Source organism: Ammospiza nelsoni, chromosome 8 (genome assembly GCF_027579445.1).
Source record: "Ammospiza nelsoni isolate bAmmNel1 chromosome 8, bAmmNel1.pri, whole genome shotgun sequence".
Taxonomy (NCBI): Eukaryota; Metazoa; Chordata; class Aves; order Passeriformes; family Passerellidae; genus Ammospiza; species Ammospiza nelsoni.
The window spans coordinates 5,066,853-5,087,630 of record NC_080640.1 but is presented as its reverse complement, the minus strand read 5'-3'; the positions used below and the strand labels follow the sequence as shown (position 1 = coordinate 5,087,630).

The 20,778-nt window shown below is 40.7% G+C and overlaps 2 long non-coding RNA genes across 2 annotated transcripts in view; one reads left to right on the top strand and one right to left on the bottom strand.

The window, feature by feature from the left end:
• Window positions 1-20,778, bottom strand: part of LOC132076145 (uncharacterized) — a 108,557-nt gene that overhangs the window by 8,183 nt on the left and 79,596 nt on the right. The window contains exon 3 of the long non-coding RNA XR_009418875.1: window positions 12,718-12,759. This is a non-coding gene — a long non-coding RNA (uncharacterized LOC132076145). The remainder of the gene's footprint in view (window positions 1-12,717; window positions 12,760-20,778) is intronic.
• LOC132076143 (uncharacterized) lies at window positions 235-14,997 on the top strand. The gene is made up of 3 exons (XR_009418874.1): window positions 235-464; window positions 13,246-13,307; window positions 14,700-14,997. It is a non-coding gene; the product is annotated as an uncharacterized LOC132076143 (long non-coding RNA).

Sequence of the window (20,778 nt, the reverse complement as noted above, 5' to 3'; positions counted from 1 at the left end):
ACTTTTTCTCCTATTCTTTTAGTATAGTTTTAATGTAATATATATCATAAAATAATAAATCAGCCTTCTGAAACATGGAGTCAATATTCTCGTCTCTTCCCTCATCCAAGAACCCCTGTGAACGCTGTCACACAGGTTTTCCTAATCAGTCAATTTAAGAACCTGGTAAGGAGCTCATGGCAATAAATAGAAAAGCACCTTCCCCTGTTGGCAGCGCCAGTCTGCGCTGTTTGGGACAGCTAAACTCCCTCTGAGGGACATTAACATCCCCAAACACAGGCTAAAGCTTAATTTTCAGATACTCTCAGTTGTCCAAGGGTTGTTTGGCTGTCCCATGCAAAGTGAAATACCTTTAACATGAGAAATCTCCCAGCACACATTTCAGTGGGTTTAGAGCACCTCTGTGGGAGGTAAGGGCTGGCTCACCTCAACCAAAGGAAAAAGAATTACTCCTCACGCTGCAGGTAAGAACTTTATTGGTGGTCTAAGGGCAATGATTTAAATACAAGTTTGGAAGCACTGCTCTGAAATTTAGTTGTCCTGGGTTTGCTATTGTCATTATTTATTTGGTCTTGTGTTATTTGGGGACTTGAGTCACTGCATTCCTGAGGAAAGTGCCGGCAGTTTTCACTTGGAATGGCAGAGTGACATTCAACTGCTTTCAATTGTCCTGTTTTTACATCTGATTGCACATGAAAGGAAGCCTTTTGAGTGCTGTAAAAATGGTTAAGTTTAGAGCAAATCTACCTGGAACTGACAGGCAGGGAATTCTATGAAGCCAAATAGGCTTAGGGCTGAGATAGGAACTAGTCCTAATGCTGTTAAGGCTCAGTTTCTGTGCAGAAGCAGGGATGGAGGTGCTTTGAAAACTTCACTGGCAGGAACCAAATACCTTGAAAAATTAGACCACTGGAAACATTTATTTGATTTTGAGGGGCCAGACTTTAGATGTGGAAATCAGTACTCACCTATGTGAGATTTGAAAAATTCAGATTCATGGTTTATTCCACCAACATTTTGAGTATGGAATATTCCAAATATATACTTGGGCATTTTAGCAAAAATAGAAAAAATATTAATGCTTCTTATTTATTGGTTAGAAGAGCTTTTCTAATGAATAAACCTCTGTCTATAATCAGTAAAAAGGCATCTCTAAAAACCATAGAATGAGCTGGTGAAGGGCAGATATCTTTCCCTTTTTAGCCACCATGACTGGCTGGATGAAACAGAGGAGAGCAAGTCCAGTTAGAACCTCAAAACCATTTAAAAATTCACAAACCCCAGTTTTTACCCAGGGCACACACTCCTGGCCTCACACTGAGCTGGTTTCCAAGGGCCAGCTCCATGTAAACACTCACAGAGGCTGAGCAGGGCAGCCGAGTCAAGAGCTGAGATCATGGAAACCACCAACCATTCATGGCCTCACCTCAGAGACCTCTCAGCTGCATGGGGCTGCCACTTAAAAAGCTGCCATAGGCTTTAAAGCTTCCCCTGGTTTGGAGGCTCCCTGCAAACCCAGAATTGCCTCAGCCCTGACCCTGCCAAGCAGCCTGGCACATCACCCACTCCTCTGAGTCCCCAAAGGTCCCCATCCCCACCTTCCCCCAGGAAGGAAACATTCCCAGGTGATGTCCAGGACACTGTTATTCATTATAAGAAACCATGGGGGCTGCCACTGCTTTTCAAAAAATCAGAGAGAAAAAAAAAAGTCAGATATTTTAAAAAATAGAGGTTTTCTGTTCATGCTAGATGGGGCTAAGACCAAATCTCCTCATTTTAAGTGATGACCAACACCCTGCAAATCCTCTGAGCTCTGGGTTGCTGCTCTCCTCACAACAGTCTGATGATCAATGCCATGGCTTTTGCATGAGCGTGTGGAGCTCCTCTTCCTCAGAGACAGGAGTTCATCACCACTCAGAAATATTTGGAACTGTTTATTTGTGGGGATGTGCAGGAGTACAGAGATAAGTGTGTGGGCTCGTGTTTGTGTATTTAACTACGCGGAAATAAACTTTCTGGATGGAAGCTGATAATGGTCGAATAAAAGCAAGCACTGAAATGATTGCTAAAATAATCAAAAGTGCTTTTTTTGTCCTGACAAAACACCTAGCTGATGCTGGTAAATGCTGATGTTAAAATCTGTAACTAGTGCATGGAAATATGGAAAATTAGACTGGGCCCCTAACTTCTGGATAAGACAAAGAATGTTAATTGGGCCAAATCTTGTTGTTATTTATATGATGAAAAAAAGTAGTTGAATTTAAAGAGGCACAGGTTTCAGCCAGAGAGAAAACAACAAAGAAAGGAGCAGAGCTGGAACACCCAGGTTACGTTCACTATCATAATGTATCAACCATGGCCTGTGCATGCTGAAATTTGAAGAAATCAGAAAAATTCATTATTTTGTGCTTAAGATGCTGTGTGGTTGGATGGGAGGATGGAGTGCCAGGACACTGCTGGCATCTAGCTCCAGATGAGGATCTGAATCACCCTGGCCAGTCCTCAGCTTTTTGTGTTTCATGGAAACCAAAATGAGCCAGGCAGAGCCTGATGGAAACCAGCCTTGCTTGGACTCCTTCCCAAGGCAGCTCATGAGCAGAAATGTTTCTCTGGAAAGCACCTAACAGTGCTTTCAGTGTGGAGACACACTTTCAGAAAGCTCCAAAGAACAGAGTTTCTGCAGAAGGAGTCCAGTGGTGCTGTGAGAAGTCTGAGGGCAGTCTCCCGAAACTTTTCTATCCCCAGTAATCTTAAACCTCCAAATTCCCAGAGACCGACCCCTTTTTGATAGCAAAGATAAAGGGGCTGTTTTCTGAGCCTCCCAGCATTTCATTGAGGCCTGAACTGCAGAGGAGGCCAGAACAGGAAAGAAAATTTCTGTGGGTGAATATTTAATTCTATGGAAGGCAATGGCCAATCCTGGGTCGGGTTCCGTGGGGGAAAGATTTCTCTGTGTGGTTTTAGATATGCAAAGACACATGGCATGAATGAAATTAGAAATCACTTCACTGGGCTCTGGTAACAGCAAGAGCAATCTGATGTAATTTTGAGAAGAGCCACATTTGAATGATTCCTATCTTCTAGTAATATCAGTTTTCCACAGTGGCTGTTGCTCTCTGAATATTTGCTGTTACTGAGTTCCTTATGTATCTGTGGTAGTTGTTTTGGCTGCTTTCAAGTGCAGTGCATTGTTATGCTCACAAGCAGTGCAGTCTTGCTGTTCATTTGCACTGGGAAGTTTTGGGGAGTGTGAAAACCTAACCTATGTCATTTGTGTGACAATTGTGTTGAGTGTGGACCCCATTTTTGCTTGAGCTTCTTCCATCTGACATTGCCTGCTGACACATTTAGGGGTTTTTCTTGCTGCAGAACGCCCAGTATGTGCCAAACCTGCTTGAATTCTGGGACTTTGGGGGTCTCATGATAAAAACTCCCATCTCCCCACTCCATCCATCTGGTTTTTTCCCAAGCCAGAGCTGTTTTCCATCCCTGGGTCAGCAGGTGGAGGCCATGGCTGAGCCCAACAGCTGCTGCACAAAAGGCAGTGATGCCAAAGGCTTCCTTCTTGTAGGAAGGGAGCACAGATGGGGAGACTCTTCCTGAGGCCAAGGGATGCACTTCCCAAGGACAAACAGCAGCCAGAGTTCTGCATTCTGGCTTGATGCCATAAACAAGGGGGCTGCAGTTATAAAGGAAAGTGGCACTTCCCAAGGGAGCAGATAGATGGAAATATAACTGTGGAAAAGCCCTGGAAATGATGGAAGGCTCTAGAGGCAGGATGGAAAAGGGGAGGTTGTATGCACATGGCAGGTGAAAGCTGAGTTCCCTTTGGGTTTGTGTTCAGTTACAGATGTGGCAGGAATTTAAAAAAATAAAAAATCACAGAAACCACCCCAGGAGTGTCAGGAGGTGTGGGGCATGACTGTGTCTTGTCACAGACATCTTTTATGAAAAATCCTTTTCTTAGGATTTTTCCTCCTGAGAAGCTGAGAGGCCTCAGGAACAAAATGTAAACAATGATTATCTGCTGCTGTGGAATGCAACAGGTAAATCTTTGATTAGCCCATGTTAGATGTTTGTAATTAATGGCCAATCACAGCCCAGCTGGCTCAGACAGAGAGCCCAAGCCACAAACCTTTGTTATCATTCTTTCCTTTCTATTCTTAGCCAGCCTTCTGACGAAATCCTTTCTTCTATTCTTTTAGTATAGTTTTAACGTAATATATATCATAAAATAATAAATCAAGCCTTCTGAAACATGAAGTCAGATCCTCGTCTCTTCCCTCATCCTAAGACCCCTGTGAACACCATCACAGTGTCTGTCACAGGAACAAAGGCAGTGTCTGCACACCTTGGAAGGGCAGCCTTTGATGAGCACGACAGGAGATGTGCAAAGGATCTTTGGTTTGAGACACAGTGCTCTCAAAGTGTGTGAGGCTGAATCAGATCCTCTTTTGATACAAGGGGTCTCCTAAGTGACACCAAGTCTCGTTGGTGGCTTCTCAGCCAAGGCAGGAGCTCCTTCCACCCTGGGGCAGGCCAGGGCTCTCCATCCCCAGCCAAACCCAGTGGCTGCAGGATCTGGCAAAAAATGGGGATAAACCAGCTGAAACACGGCCCGCTGGGGAGCAGGGGGAGATGGAGGGAGATGCACAGCACGCTTGGCTCTCTGTGCCTCTCTCCTTGCCCAAAAACCCCTTCAGCTGGAAGCAGGGTGGCCAAAGGCAAGGATGGAATCGTTCTGGGAGCCCTGCGTGGCCTGAATCTTGGGCTGTCCATGACCAGTCCTGGGCAGGTCAGAGCTGCCCTAAAGATCTCTGGTACAAACAGCAGGGTGGGGCAGTGGGGGACAGCAAACTTTGGGTTTAGTTGCCTTGGGTGACATTTGGTTGTATTTAAATATTTTAAGGGATGCTGGCTGGGTGCTTCTCCTCACTTTTACACAGCCTCCAGCTTCAGGGTTGCAGTCCTGTAATTTGTATTTCTGCTTGTCAGACATGAGCCCAAGTGGGTGTCCCAGCGTTGCATGTCAGAGAGGGACAGGCATAAATACAGAAATGGAAATTTCCCAAATGCATTTGTCTTAAAGTCAGATAAGTGGAGAAAAGCTTGATCCAGTTACTAATTAATAGCAGACTTTAAAAGTAGGAAAAATCATTTTGTTATAATTCATGGTTATAAAATGGGACTATTTTCTGCTGAATTTATGAGGGAAATCCTCAAACCCCTGTTTATTTTTTAGTGCCAGATGAGTCAGTTTTGTTATCCTTAGCAATAATTTGTGATCTAATGAAAAATTTGGTATGATTTACACAAAAGAGTTTATGTCTTCATTGTAAATAAACACTGTTCATTTTGTGCCATTAAGCTGAATCAAGAAATATGTGGTATAAGATGCAGTTTACAAGCTAGTGAAAATCAGAAGTTATAAATAGCATGACAATCTTTTTGGAAAGGATGTAAGTCTTCATGCTCCCAGGACGTGAGATAACCTCTAATTAATGGGGGCTAGCAAGAATTCTTTCCTGTCAGCAAGTTATTCCATAATTGCCTTCTGTAAGGCTTCCTGTCCTTTCCTCTGAAGCAGCTGCTCTGCTTCTGCAGGAACAGGAAGATAAAATCAATAAATCCCTGACCCACTCCTATACCTCTGTGAATGTCTTTTTTGATGGGAGCTTTCATCCACCCAAGACCCAGGTTCAGTTTGCTTTGTTTGCAGGGCAAAAACTGCTGAATGTTAAGGCAGAAATGACTTGCTTCCTTTAGTGATGTCTTCACTTGTGACAGGAAAAACAAAGCCTAAAGCCTTCAACTCATGTGCTGGCATGTAGGAAGGAAGGTAAAGTGATTTTTGTCAATAACTCCACCTGGAGAAGCAGTTGGTTGCTTTGTTAATATGGACCCACAGTACAAATATCCATCTCATAGAGGGAGAGAAATCTTAGTTCTTGAGAGCTGTCTGGCTAGAAGAAATCTCACCCCAACCATCCTCTGAGCTTTAGAGCTGTGTTTAGGAGGCTTTCCACTTTTCCACTGGCCCTCAACTCTGTTTATAATTTCCTCCTAATATTTCCACTTGTCTTCACCAAAACTACTTTTGGATTAAGCCTTAATTTTGCTATGTAATAAGTAGGCCTCCAAAATGGTTGCAGTCACTGGGTTCTAAGATAAATGCAGGAAATGGCTCTCTGGAAGTGCCTTTGCCCCTTTTTTTATCATATAAAGCAGCTGAGGGATTGGCAAAGGCTGAGACAGGCTTAGTTTAACATTAAACTAATTGAAAGTTGCTGCAATGAATCACATCTAATGTGTCACTGGAAAGGATGTTGCTTGATCTTTAGATAATGGTGCAGTCTAAGATAATATATATCCACTTTTTAAAAGGTAGGAAGTAGGCTGGGAAAGGGAATGTCTCTAATGAGTAATAAAGCTGCAGATGCACACACCTTGTTTGGGAAGATGCTCTTCCTGCAGGCCAGGGTCTGAGCAATTAAAAGAAGCCCTAACTGGACATTAATCAGCTTCTTTTTTTGTCCTCTGGGCAATCCAACAACAGGACACTGTCCTGAGGTGAATTTGTAATTCCCTCCTTCCCTCATCAGTGTCAAAGTTTGAATTATATTGTCTTTTTTTTACTTTTTCCTCTTGTTTGGACATGGACCAGGAAAAATGAATCTATCCATGCTCCAGATCCCTGTGACTTCTAGAGGTTGTCCTGATCGTCAGCTACTAGCTGTGAATAAAGCCTTCAAACATTGTTTAAACATCACAGCACTAATTATGGTTTCCTTAAGTAAAATGTTCTTAAACGACAATTACCCATAAGATTATACATTGGCAGCTACACAAGAAATTGTGTTAGAGGGTTGCACCAGGGGGCTGAGCTCACCCCACTGTCTGAGTCAATCAGATCTGCTGAGAAGGACAAATGCAGCAGAGTTAGCAGTGGAAAACCAGCCCTGTGCTCTGCCCAGCCCCAGTATGAGCAGAAAATTCATTAAATATTCAGCATGCAGTATTCAGTTTGCAGCACTGCTCCCAGTGCTCAGCTGGTGCAAGCAGATGTTGATCTGCTGAATATTGATTTCCACCAGTTCAGGTTTCAGTTCCCAGTGCAGAGATGTCCTCCCTTTGTGTTTAATATAAAGTGCACCACCAAAAAGGGAAACCACTCTAATGCATGTTTTGGGGTTTTCTTAAAAGGAAACGGGATTTTGGAGGGCAGATCTGATAAAACACACTCTTGTCCTTATGAGTGCTCACTGCTCACTCCATCCCTTTGTAGCATGAAACACAGAAATTAAACAGGATTGGAAATTTGGAAAAGTTCAGACTGTAGAGTAGATTCAGGGCTGGGGCTAGAACAGATATTTTCCTGTCATCCTCTGTAAACTCATACTGCCTATGCACCATCAGGTAGTTTATTTTGATCAAAAATACATGAGCAGCATAAAACCTCTTATTCCTGCTTGTTTGAATTGAGTTTTGTTATTTGCCCCTTCAACCTGTTGGTTTGGCTGCATGACATTGATTTCCAGCTAAAACAATTTCCTCACCAATTATTTCCACAGACAACAATTCCAAGCAATGAAGAGAATTAAGAAAGTGTTTTCATGCTGTTCAGGAATACATCTGTGAAGAGCTATTAAAAGATGCAGTGTGAGATGCTAAAATTTACTTTGCTTTTCCTTAGATATTAGCAGGGAAAATGATCAGAAAAATCCAGTTAATATTTGATGTAAGACAGCTACCAGAATTGCAAATGCTTTTAAATTGGAGACTATCTCACAAAACTGCTTTCTGGGGTTGTTTTTTCCTGTTGAATAACCCACTTTTTCTCCTCTGTGTGGATGAAAACCATGATATTTCTATTCCATGCATGTTCCTGCTGGGTTGCCTGTGCCTGGTGATGCTGCAGTGGCACTGCAGCATTTGTCTCCAGCCCTGCCTGCACACAGAGCACATCCCCTCATTCCTCTGGGCAGAATTCAGGACTAAAATGGCATTTTCTGAGGGTTTCTTTGGAATTAGAGCAGATTTTGCACATGCATGGAACAGGGGTGGGAAAGCACACGGCATTTTTGTGGGAATGAGGCACAGGAAGGCACCAGAGCTGTAAGGATCTGTAATTTGCACACACCACCCAATTCTGGTGCAAGAGGTGCCTCAATTTAAGTGCAAACCAGTAAGTTTGAAGAGAGATCCTTAAAAATTACTAAAGCATTTCATGATTATGAGGAAGACTTTAATATAGGAGACAATTCCCACACTCCCACCTGAAGGCATTAATATTTTCTGTCCACCTGTGCCCCTCCTGTACTTTTTAATAAGACTAAGCTGTGGATTCCAAACATCACTCTTGGCTATTGTTTCACAAAGCCTTTTTCCTTAAAAGAGCTCTTGTGACATCCTGATTTTCATGGATTATTTCAGAGGGGTTAAAAAGAGCAGTGAAAAGCTCAGGATCTCACAGACATTGCCATGACCTCCCTTGCATCCATTTAAAGCAAATATTTCTCTTCCTTGGGATTCTGAAAATGTGTACATTTGACTTCTAAACACAATAGGTGCAATGTTGGAACCAGTTTTACACAGGTGTGACTCCTTGGGTTTTGATGGAGTTTCTACATATTCATTGGCAGAGGAAGTGAATAAATACTCTGGGGCTTTGAAGGCAGAGCGACCACAGGATCTGACAGACAGCAAGTCTTCTTTTTGAAAGTGAAGCACAGGAATGAATTTAAAATGTGTTTTTATATGTATACATACAGACATGGGGGGAAAAAATCACAGAGAGGAAGAGAGAATCTTTTGTTGTGAAGTCAAAATTCCCTTCACAACCGTGACTGACAATAGGCATCACTTTTGTAAATATTGTAAATATTTTAGAAAATCCTGTCACCCGAGTGCATGAAATCTCTCAGAGATCACTGAGGTGCCTTCATTCTCCTCCCTGTTCCCTCTTCCCCAGAGATTTTCACAAACATTGAGAAGATTAATGTCCAAATATGAACAAAATGAGAATAAACTCCTCATTGAACAGGACTAAGAAAGAAAAGGAAATAGCTGATTTAATTAGGTTTTTGGTGATGATTCAGACCAACATAAATCTCAATGAAAGGACAAAAATAATTACAGGTAATTAATGCCAAACTATCTAAAGCTAAGGAATTTAGTTAGCCTAGAGCACAGTACATAACACACCCAGTTCTTTCTGAAGATAACACAGTGCATCCACTAATTTAGGTTATGGAGTTTCTTTTACTCTTGTAGATATTTTTAATACTGACACTTCTTTGGCCAGGAGGGAAACAGTGCTGGTAGCATAACGAAGCCAACCTAAAACACAGAAGATTTTTGTTTTGTTATTCCTGGAGCTAAAATGGCATGAGTCAAAAACAAATCAAATCCATCATTCTGCCACTGGGTAGACCAGTATAAAATCAGTGAGATGCAAACAGAGCTGGATTCCATATTTTTTCTGTCTCTGGTTGAGGCTAAGTGGTGTTTCTCAGCTATGGTTTTGTTTTCATGTATCAAAAAAGCAGCTCTTCAGTGATAATATTTTTTTATATCAGTGTTATAGTCACATTGAAGCTCTGATTTCAAAGATGCGATTTTTATGAAGATCCTGTTTCATGCACAAACCTTCCAGAGTAGTTTAAAATACAAATATAGGAAAGATAAACAGATTAAATAGAATAGTTTGCCATTAATAAGAGCTGCAGGACCACCATCTGGATGGACTAGATTGAGAATATGGGTTTAAATGATGCATTTTGGTAGTTCAGAAAGAAAAGCATTTTTTCTTGGGTCAGATCCCACTCTATGTATTTTCCTTTCTTTGGATTGTAGGAGATGAAAGTTAATGTCCACAGATAGGTTTCACCCTCACCACTTAGGGGATTTCATAAACCTTATTTTACAGCAAAAAGAAAGATGGGAGTATGAATTAGCTCTTAAATTTCCATATCAGATAACCTACATTTATGCAGGTGGGAAGCAACAAATTTTCAGAATTTTAAACCACAACTGGAAAAAGTGAGCACAAAATCTGGGGCATGTTCATTAAGGAAATAAATTATTGACCAGAACTGGTGCTTTCTTATGATTTTCTTTGTGGTATTTCTCTTCTTGAAAGAAGAACCCTTGATGGAACTCCTCCTAATTCAGCTGTGTTTCAGACACGTGTCCTTAGTTATCCACCTAGTGAAGTTATGCATTTTAGTGAAATCAAATCTGATCTATGGAAATCACGTTAGGGAAACATCTCTGTCTTACCATGAAATTAAAACAGCAGCAGTGAGCCTGTGGGGATATTCAGCCTCAGTCTGTGGAGATATTCAACCTCAGAGGAGCAAAATGAGCCCTGCTAGTGATGAAGGGGTGATTTTGATATTTATTCCAGGAGATAAAAAGCAAGTGATGCCTGTGCTTGGGCAGCTCTGAGGAAATATTTTCCATGCTGAAAAATCTCCAGTGGGAGTCAGGAGCACGAGTGCCATTGGCAACCTACAGAATGAGCCCTGGCAGGGCACAACTAAAGGCCACCAAAAATCAGAATATTCATTGCACAGGGGCCCAACAGGAAAAGCCTTCTGTGGCCAGGCATTCAGCAAGTTCCCAGCTCTGCAATATGGCCAAAATTCACTGTGTTTCTGGGAGAGGTGGTGGAGGTTTGTTCCCAAATCCCAGCAAAGGGAAACCCTACGTGAACATCCCCATACCCTGTTCTTTCACACCAGAAGCTGTGTAATTAAGCATATCCATTAAGGGGGCCACAAAATATGAAGTAATGAACTCCATCTCTCAGGAGACCAGTACTTCACACAGTAAAATTAATGGGATTGTAAAAGCAGCCATTGCCTGAGAGGAGCAGCCATTTTATGGATCTTTTATTATTTAGGAAAGCAGCTTCAAATCTTTGCCTTCACCTTGTGGAAGTCAAGAGAGGGATTTCTGTTTTGACCGTCTAAAAGTCAATGCCTACTTTTAAAATTTAGTCTTGACATTAGAAAATGGCAGTTAGATAAAGATGTTCCTCTCCCTCTGTTATGAATATGATTTTTAAAGCCTTCCTGCATCAGAATTTAGACACAAACTGAGCAAAATACAAAACCGCAGAACATGCAAATAAATCAATCCTTCCCATGTTATATATCTTCAGAATATGATCCAAAAGTAATTCTGGGTGTAGTTTTCAAACTTCAGCATTGCATAAACTAAATACCCTGCAGCACAATTGGACTGACATGAGTTACAAAGTAAAATAAATACACTCTGGGATGTGTCTTTTGTTCCTGTTATTTAACTTTTCCTTTTGCCTTTCAAAAGTTGTATTAGAGCCTGTAATACTTGATAAGTAAAAATCAGAAATGTCATTTAGAAGAAGGAAGTAATTTAATTTTGTACTGTAGATTTCTAACATGCATCTATGGAAATGTTCTTGCCTATCCCAGTGATTTCCCTCCCCTCAAATATTTAAGCAAGGATAGGGCATGCCTGAAAGATGCATGTAAGAGCTGTTTTAATAAAAGAATTTAACCTCTGACTTTTACAAGCAGAGATTTGATTTCTAGATATGAGTTCTTTGCCTGCTTTTCAGTAAATTTTTCTTTACAGTCATTTGGAAAACTGTACCCAAGTCTTTATTGTGCACGACACTTGGAGTTCTTTTTTATTGACTTAGGCTGCTTCTTGCCAAAGTCAAAAGGTTGGAAGCAAGGCCACTGGCATGGGAAGAAATGTGTAAAGAATAAAACTCCTTCAGTTGGAAATATGAGAATTGAAATGAAATAAAAGAAATGAAGCAGAATAAAATGAACTTTTCCCTTTTTATGGTCGTGTTTACTTCCCAGGCAGTAAGGACAGACCCAAGCTAAGCTCTGTGCCATGGGAAGGTGCAGGGATTTCTGTGCATCCAGCACTTTCCTTGGCTAGCAGGGTCTTGGGATTCAGGCACATATCCTGGATGTGAGCAGCAGGGAGATCTTTATCTCAGCACCCCTCATTTCTCAAAATTTTTCTCTACATTTAATTCCTCAGAGTCGTTTCCTTTCCCTTCAAAACCTTCCCCCTCCATTTCCCCCTTTTTGTTCTCCCTTTTCCCTCTTTTCTGAATTCATGTTGGCTGTCTGAAGGTATGAATTATTTGAGGATTTATTGTAGGATTATTTTTGTGTTAGCCTACTTTTAAATGACTGCTTTAACTTATATATAGGAAAATACAAGTTCACATCCCCTCAGTTCTATCCAAGCAGGAGAACGCAAAACTTTGCAGAGATTTTGTTTCACCAGCTCTCATTCTTTCCTCATGTAGGAGATGAGAAGAGGGATCTGATGATTTCTTAGCAATGCCAAAAATCTCAGCTTTTGTTTGCTCAGTTTTTCTTAACGTGGCCTCAGGTTTGCAAATGCACCAAACCACAAATCCACAGTTCAGTTTGCAAAGGCCAGGGCACAGGATTTAATATTGACAGACAAACAAATATTTTATCTATTTCTACTATATCATTACTTGGCTTAGGGGGAAAAAAAAAGAAAAATCACCATCAGCTTTCAAGGCAAAATTGAGACAAAATTGACAATTCTCACCTATGTTCATAGTGAAATCAAACCAGACTATGGGTTTCATATTGTTCTAAAAGAAAACCAAAATAATCTGTATCTGACTCATTGAAAGAATTGAATTGACACATCTGCTGTTACAGAACTCACCCATGATATTCATCACCTTAGAATATATTCAGGCTGGCAAACCTGGAAAGAGACAACATAAGCAGAATTACAGAGTTTTATTATTATTACTCTCTCTATCTCAGAGATCTTCCTGATTTATAAAAATGTCTGTACATTCTTACAAATAAGTGTACCTGGACCAATTACTCAAGGCAAAGCTGCATGGTTAAGTTTATTCTTTATATTTATTGTTTATAAGATTAATTTTAATGTACAGGTTGGTAAGAAATCAGCTCTCTCAAGTGCCTCTGCACTAAAATACCAGTCTAGCCACATCCTGATAGAAGAAATATGAAGATTATAAAATAAATGTAATTTTTGACACTGACCATGTCTCTCCTGCAGAATGGCATTTCTTTGGGCCAGAAATTCAGGGGCAGTTTCTGTTCCTCCTGCCCTCACACACACATTTCTTGTGGGGACCAGGAAAAGCAGAAACAGTGGCTGTGAAACTTGAGAGAATATGGATGGCACTCATAAATTAAAATGGTGTTATTCCCTTCACAGGCTGTGCAAGGTGCTGTTCAACCTGGAAGGCAATGCTCAATCCTCTTTCCATGCTGAATAAGGTAAGAAAAATAATAAGACAATGAGGACAGAAAACGCCAGAAAAACCAGTGAGAAAATACAAAACGCAGTGGGACAAAATCTAAGAGGTTTTCTGTCCAACAGAAGCCTTTTCCATGCTGTTGTGAAGGATTTTATGCTTCAAGAAATGTGGATTTGTTTGCACTGGCTTCTGCTGTGCTGGATCATGGGGTGACTGTGGTCGCTCATCCAGGAGTAAATCCTTGACTGGAGAGGTTTAAAAAGTAATATAAAAGTTTATTCAACAATAAATAAGACTGCAAGGTCGAAGCTTAAAAGTTTTATAGACAAGGGAAATCAGAACTCTATCAGTCATTTTGGAGTGGTAAACCTAAAAATAACACCTCACAAAGGGCTGCTGTTTTCTTTTTTTCACTTTTTTTCCCCCCCTTAGAATGAAAACATTCCATTTAAAATTAACTTGTTTTGACTGAGCAATACAAAGGTACAACATGAAAACAAAATAGTCAGGGTTTGGCACTGGTGTTTCCAGCTGAAACTCCTGTAAATATTGCCCAGGCTGGATTTGGGAAGCAGGAAAATAACATTTTAAAAGGGAAATTCATGCAATCCACGAGCACAGGACCCTGCAAGCAGCAGCACCTGAGCTCAGGTGGTAAAATGTGCGTAGGGGAAAAGCAGAGTGAGCAGGAATATCATTATTTAAGTACAGTGAGGAGCTTAAATAAATAAATAATAATACATTATTTAAGTACAGTGAGGAGCTTCATCCCACAAGGTCCAGAGTGCCATAAAATATGATTAACATTAATAGAGTTAAAGACAATTTGTGTCTTTCAAGACAAAAATTCATGCTCTTACAACCATAGCCTTAGGATTTTGATAGGAAAATGAAAGACTGGAAGTGGAATGACTTATGTGAACATTCCTTTGTTCGAGTCAGTGACATCTAATAGCCCAAGGAAGAATGAAAACTGCATTTTAATGAGAAATAATTTATCATATTAGACAGAGGGAAAGAGAAAATAAACCCTCTTTAAAAAAAAAAAAAAAAGAAAAGAAATTAGAACACATAAATTGAAAATATGTGATTTCCTGGGACAAAAACAAACTGTGTTTGTGTTTTTTGTTTGGTTTGGTGTTATGATTTTTAAAAAGAAGAGTAATTGTATGATTTTACATTTTAATACTGATTAGTTCTCCATGTCCCAAGCAAATGGTTGGAATTCTGCACAGAAAACCCAACAGAAATGGAAGGGTTCATTCGTACAGAGGTGTGGTTGTGTGCAGGGTATTTTTTGCTCAAAGAGTGATAAAAAGCAAGCTGAATACGCAATGAATAAATGAAAGTGAAGAAAGGTCTTTTGTACTCTTGATTTATCTTTACATTAAATCTTTTTTTTTTCCCCAAGAAGCGGATGTAGCATCAGTTACAGCTCTATCTGAACATTCTCACATTTTTGTAGAGGAGCCAAAGAATATACAGTTTATAGAAATCTCCAGAACTGCTTCAGGTGAGATGACAGATACAGCTACAACTTCCTACCCCGAGCTCCCCCTCTGCCTGGCAGCCAAAGCAAGCAACATGAAAATGGGGAACAAACCAAAACAAAACAAAGCTGCAGATGGATTCACAGCTGCACTTTGCATCCAGGAAGGTAGAATGTCAAGAAATGCTGGCCAGCCCGTGCTGCAACTCCCACAGCATTAAAGGGAAACTCAGTTTCACTGCGTCAAGCGCAGTCGAGGCTTCCATTCTGTAACAGAAATGCTTGTTATAATTGCAAAAAAAAAAATTATCTAAAAATAAATTTATTTCTTTAAAATGGCTTCACACTAAAAGGTTTGAATTAGATATTGGGAAGAAATCCCTCCCTGTGAGGGTGGGCAGGCCCTGGCTGGGTGCCCAGAGCAGCCGTGGCTGCCCCTGGGTCCCTGGAAATGCCCAAGGCCAGGCTGGACAGGGCTTGGAGCAGCCTGGGATGGTGGAAGGTTCTTTAATCCCTTCCACCTCAGGCCATTCTGTGATCCTGTGGCACTGGCCTGCAAAACGTGATTTTTAGGGAACTGGGTTAAATTTTCTTGCACAAATATTTATCCAGAGATGGAATCCAAAGCTGCTCTCTCCCTGCTGAGAGGTTCTTTGCCTGTAGCAATTTTTGGGGTTTTTTCCAGGCCTGAATGTGGAATCTACAAACATCAGAGTTTATGTTGTACTCAGGACAGGGTTACTCAATTCAGGACAGTTCAGTGCATACTGCTTCCTAATTTTAGCATGGAATTCTGGTGTAGGTGGGAATATCTTGGTTGACTTCATAAGATTTTGGAACAAATTGTTGAGAAAAGTATGGGATGGCAGTGAGGAATAAGCCTACAGAATCCTTGACCTGCAGCACACATAGGTTGAAGGGTTTTGCTAAACCAAATAACCATTTTAATTTAATCTCCACTAGAAAAATAGGAAAAATGAAATGCTTGCCATATGGTGAAAATATGTTAAGCTTCAAAGAAGTAGGAATCATTAAATACAACTATGAAAAGGGGGTTTTAGGTTTGAATGGTATGCCAGTTTCAATATAATAAAGCATACATATATAATCCTATTAAAGCCTCATTTGAAAAAAAAAATTAAAGGATTCCTTTGAATAATGCAAAATCTTAGGTCACATTTTTTCACCTGTATATTTATTTTTATTTTAATCAAGGCTGCTGTAGTGGGAGAACTTGGTGAGATTCTCAGTGCACATCCACTGTTTCAATTTTTTACACAGGTAACATCAACATGAACCAGGCTTTGAGGATAAAGAAATGAGAACTGAAACCCATATTCTCATAAACAGTGAGCCACTCCATAACCAAAAGCAATATTAAAACCAAAGCTGCACCAAGGACTCCCCTGTCTTTTCCCCAACTGCTCTGTGTAGAAATTGAGGCAATAAAAAGGAAAACTTGAGCCTCCCATTGCCTCTGCAGTTGCACTGTTCTCAGTGAAAATCCAGATCAGGGAGCCCAATGAATAATTCTGGTATAAATACTGCAAGGGGCTTGCCAAAATACAGTCCCACACACTAAATACCCACATTCCAGCACTCACAGCCCCCTCCCTGAAATCCCCCTGTAGCAAAGGGCAGATGGGCACAGGAGGGCTCATGGAAACCTACAGGACAAGGAAAATGGTGTGAGAATGGTCACAGCTGATGGCAGAGAGCAGCTGCAGCCTCTGCAACTCTTGGAGTGGTTTCTTACAAGGTCCCTTTGAGTGCAGGGCCTTCTTACAATTGTTTGGGGTTTTTTTTTTCCCCCAAACTAAATATCACAAGCAAAGCACTCACTGTTCTTGATTATTCCTATTATTTATTCTCATGAGGTGATGGAGGGACACCTCAAGCAGAACAAATTGCTGTGATACAGCTGATCAACACACAAAAATATCAGCTCTGTCCCAAGCGTTTTACAAGGTAATTTCTCATTTTCATTGCAAGATCCACCTCCAACCTTCAGGGCTGAAGAGTGTGGCCATTTCCCAAGCTGCTGGAAATGTTACTGAACTGCAAAGCTTCCTCCTCCTTCTGGAGCTTCACCCCATAATAAATATGGGAAATAGACTTCAAGATAAAGCAGTGTTTCCTGCAACTCTTGGAGTGGTTTCTTACAAGGTCCCTTTGAGTGCAGGGCCTTCTTACAATTGTTTCGTTTTTTTTTTTTTTCCCCAAACTAAATATCACAAGCAAAGCACTCGCTGTTCTTGATTATTCCTGTTATTTATTCTCATGAGGTGATGCAGGGACACCTCAAGCAGAACAAATTGCTGTGATACAGCTGACATACAAAATATCAGCTCTGTCCCAAGCGTTTTACAGGGTAATTTCTCATTTTCATTGCAAGATCCACCTCCAACCTTCAGGGCTGAAGAGTGTGGCCATTTCCCAAGTTGCTGGAAGTGTTACTGAACTGCAAAGCTTCCTCCTCCTTCTGGAGCTTCACCCCATAATAAATATGGGAAATAGACTTCAAGATAAAGCAGTGTTTCCTTTTTGTTTTTATCTGTTATGTCAGTAATTCCATCACTAAGGCCACATTTCTGACACTGCTTTTCCTCAGGTTTGGGTTTGGGATGAATTAAGCGGTTTGCGGTTTTACCCAGTTTCTAGAAGAATCTCTTTGGGCACATTTGGTGCTCTTTAGATCCAAGTGACTGCAGAAGTGCAAAATGTTATCATTTATTTATTTATCATTTATTTATGCTGTTAAATAACAAAGTTGATAGAAAATCCTCCAGGAAAGAGCGTCTGTGCTTCTCTCCCTCAGCATCCACCAAAGAGCTGCACTCTTTGTCCTAGCAGCACAAAAAAGAGTCAAGTTCCTAAAAGTTCAGTCAAAATTTTGGCTTTCCAAAGGAATTTTGCCAAAGTGTCTCTCAAATATTAATTTGGGTGGTTTACTTCCCACAGGATGTGCAGTTTATTTATATAAGTGCAGTCAGAGAGCTTGTGTGCATGCTGCTGTTTTGGGGGTGCCTTTTGCTTCGATTTTTTTTTTTGTTTGTTTTTACCTTTTTGCTGCTTGCTGACACCTGCTTCCATGCACAACAATTTTCTCTGATCCATTTGGAGCTGGGCATTTTTCAGAGGGAAAAATGGTTTTGGCTGTGTATGGTATTCTGCATGTCATTTTAAACAGAGAGGGGAAAGACTGAACATCCACAGGTGATGGAGGTATCTAAAAGATAAACTTAATCAGGAACTATCAGATAAAATGAAATATTAGCTGGGTGTTGCAACCAAACTCCCATGTGATTCATAGCATTCAGTTTTCTTGTTCTAAAAAACCTTTAAAAATCCCCACAGTGTGCAGGATCATGTTTTACACAGTGCTGAAAAAAGCTCCTTTTTTTTTTTTTTAATACTGTCCTTTGTGATTAATAACATTAAACTCTATTCATCCAGGAATACTTCACCTCCAATAGCCGTAATTGGAAAATCCCTGGAAAAAAATGTCACCATTGTCCTGCATACAAAAATGTCAGCCAGCAGCCCAGATTGCCCTGAACAACAGCTTCCCACAAGGGTTAAAGGAGCTATAAAAAGCTGTGCTCAGACCTTCTGACACCCTATTAATTAGCTCCTTCTGTGGATGTGTTGTATGAACTTTGTAGGGTCATACAATAAATAAGAATAAAAACTCAAGGCTTGCAGTTTGCCAGCTCGTTGTGATTTACCCACTAGCAAAGCAGAATATCAGTGGAGCCTGTTTTTTTGGGGAAGTGCCTGCTCCAGTTCCCATTTTGCTTCACTGGCTGTTTAGGATAAGAAAAGAAGACCACAAGTTTCTAGATAAAGTATGTAAACTACTGATCTGTATACACAAAACAATCTCTTAGGGAATTGGCAGATTAGAGGGGGTAAAAACTAGCAAAAATTAACATTAGCAGCCAAAAATGAATGGCAATTAGTGGTAAAGACTAACTAAAGCTCAGGAGAATGAAATGTGCTGACACTCTGGACTACTGCTGCTATTTCCCACACACTCCACTGCTGATGGGAAACTCCTGCATTTGTTTATAAATTCACTCTCTATAGCCTAAATAATACAGAGAGCAAGCTCTGAAATGCATTGGTTCTATGAGGATCACAGCAGCTAAGAAAAACTCAACTTTTAATTCATTTTACACAGGCTGTGAATTATTTGACTCCTTTTCTCTTTTCCTTTCCTTTCCTTTCCTTTCCTTTCCTTTCCTTTCCTTTCCTTTCCTTTCCTTTCCTTTCCTTTCCTTTCCTTTCCTTTCCTTTCCTTTCCTTTCCTTTCCTTTCCTTTCCTTTCCTTTCCTTTCCTTTCCTTTCCTTTCCTTTCCTTTCCTTTCCTTTCCTTTCCTTTCCTTTCCTTTTTCTCTGAAGAGAATGGTTAATTTCAGAGCTGGTCTCTAAACAAGGAGTCCAGATAACATCCCAAGTTTCACATGCTGTTAGGAAAGATAATCTCCCCAGCTGGAAGGATGAGCTGCAGCTCCAACAAGGAACAAAACCTGTAACCTTCCTGCAGCTGTGCTGCACAGAGGCAACCAGAAACTGTAGGCAGACACAGATTGTATCTTATTTTTTAATGGAAAACAGAAATAAACTGCAAGCAAAGATGGCCAACCCCAGCTAGGGAATTGGAGGCTGAGTTAGGACTGATTCTCTCTCTTAATGGAGGAAAAAAGAGAATTTTCATCCTCAAGAGCAGCTCCAATTAATGGTGAGGCACGCTGAAAACTGGGCATGAAGCTGTTCAAGAATGAGATTTGGTGATCAGAATGTAAAGTTCCATGAAAATATCTCAGTACTCAGCAGCTAATGAAAAAAAGGAAACTGAATGTTGGGATGTTAGGAAAGGATTAGAGAACTAAACAAAGCAAGAATATCTTTATGTCAACTTATTTGTCTGTGGTAGCATGAATCTTGAATGCTATCTGTAGTTTTAGGGCAAGGGAAGGGAAGGGAAGGGAAGGGAAGGGAAGGGAAGGGAAGGGAAGGGAAGGGAAGGGAAGGGAAGGGAAGGGAAGGGAAGGAAAGGAAAGGAAAGGAAAGGAAAGGAAAGGAAAGGAAAGGAAAGGAAAGGAAAGGAAAGGAAAGGAAAGGAAAGGAAAGGAAAGGAAAGGAAAGGAAAGGAAAGGAAAGGAAAGGAAAGGAAAGGAATTTCTGTATACATGTAAGAAGGATAATGAAGATAATGCTGGATTCTGGGCAGGCAGATCAGGATGGCTCAGTGTGGAAAGGGGTGGATGAAGGGCAGTATGACAGAGCACACCTGAGTTTCCTGGGTGCTCACTCCTGGTCTCTGTTCAGGAAATTAGGCAAGCAGGCATCAGAAGGAAAAGCTTCTCCATGCAGTGCAGATCTGCTGTAGAAGCCTTTGCATCAGTGTCAAAAGTCTTTAAGTGTTAGAAACGTGCTTTAATTCAGAGAAGAAAAATCAGAGAGGAGAACTTAGGAAGCCCAGAGGAGCTAGATCTGATTTCTGTGAGGTCCCTGGGCATTGAATTGTTGGAGGTTAGGAAAGGATTTCTAAGAAGCACTATCACAATATTTTTCTGCTCATTAAATCTTTTCTCTCAGCCACATTTGGAGACAAAGTGCTGGGTTAACTGGGCCTCTCACCTGCCACAGCTGAACCTGTGTTGTGTTAGATTCCCTTCAGTCCTGTAACAACCACCGCCACTGCCTGCATGAAGAGGTAACACTGAAATAATTTGACATAGCAGACATTTTTAAGCTGAAGTTTAGCAGCCGTAAACAAGGGGCACTGGTACCCTGGGATTGACTGTCTGGTGTTCTTCATGCAGCAGTGATCACAGAATTATCTGCAAAAATCTGTTGTGAGAGAAACATCCAAACATAGGAACAGAGCTTGGAAAATGAGACACAGAGATCTTCCATTTCAGTCCCCTAATATTCTAAGGACTATGTCGCATAATCCCTTTTATAAACTGTTCAGGCTTCATTATGATTAAAT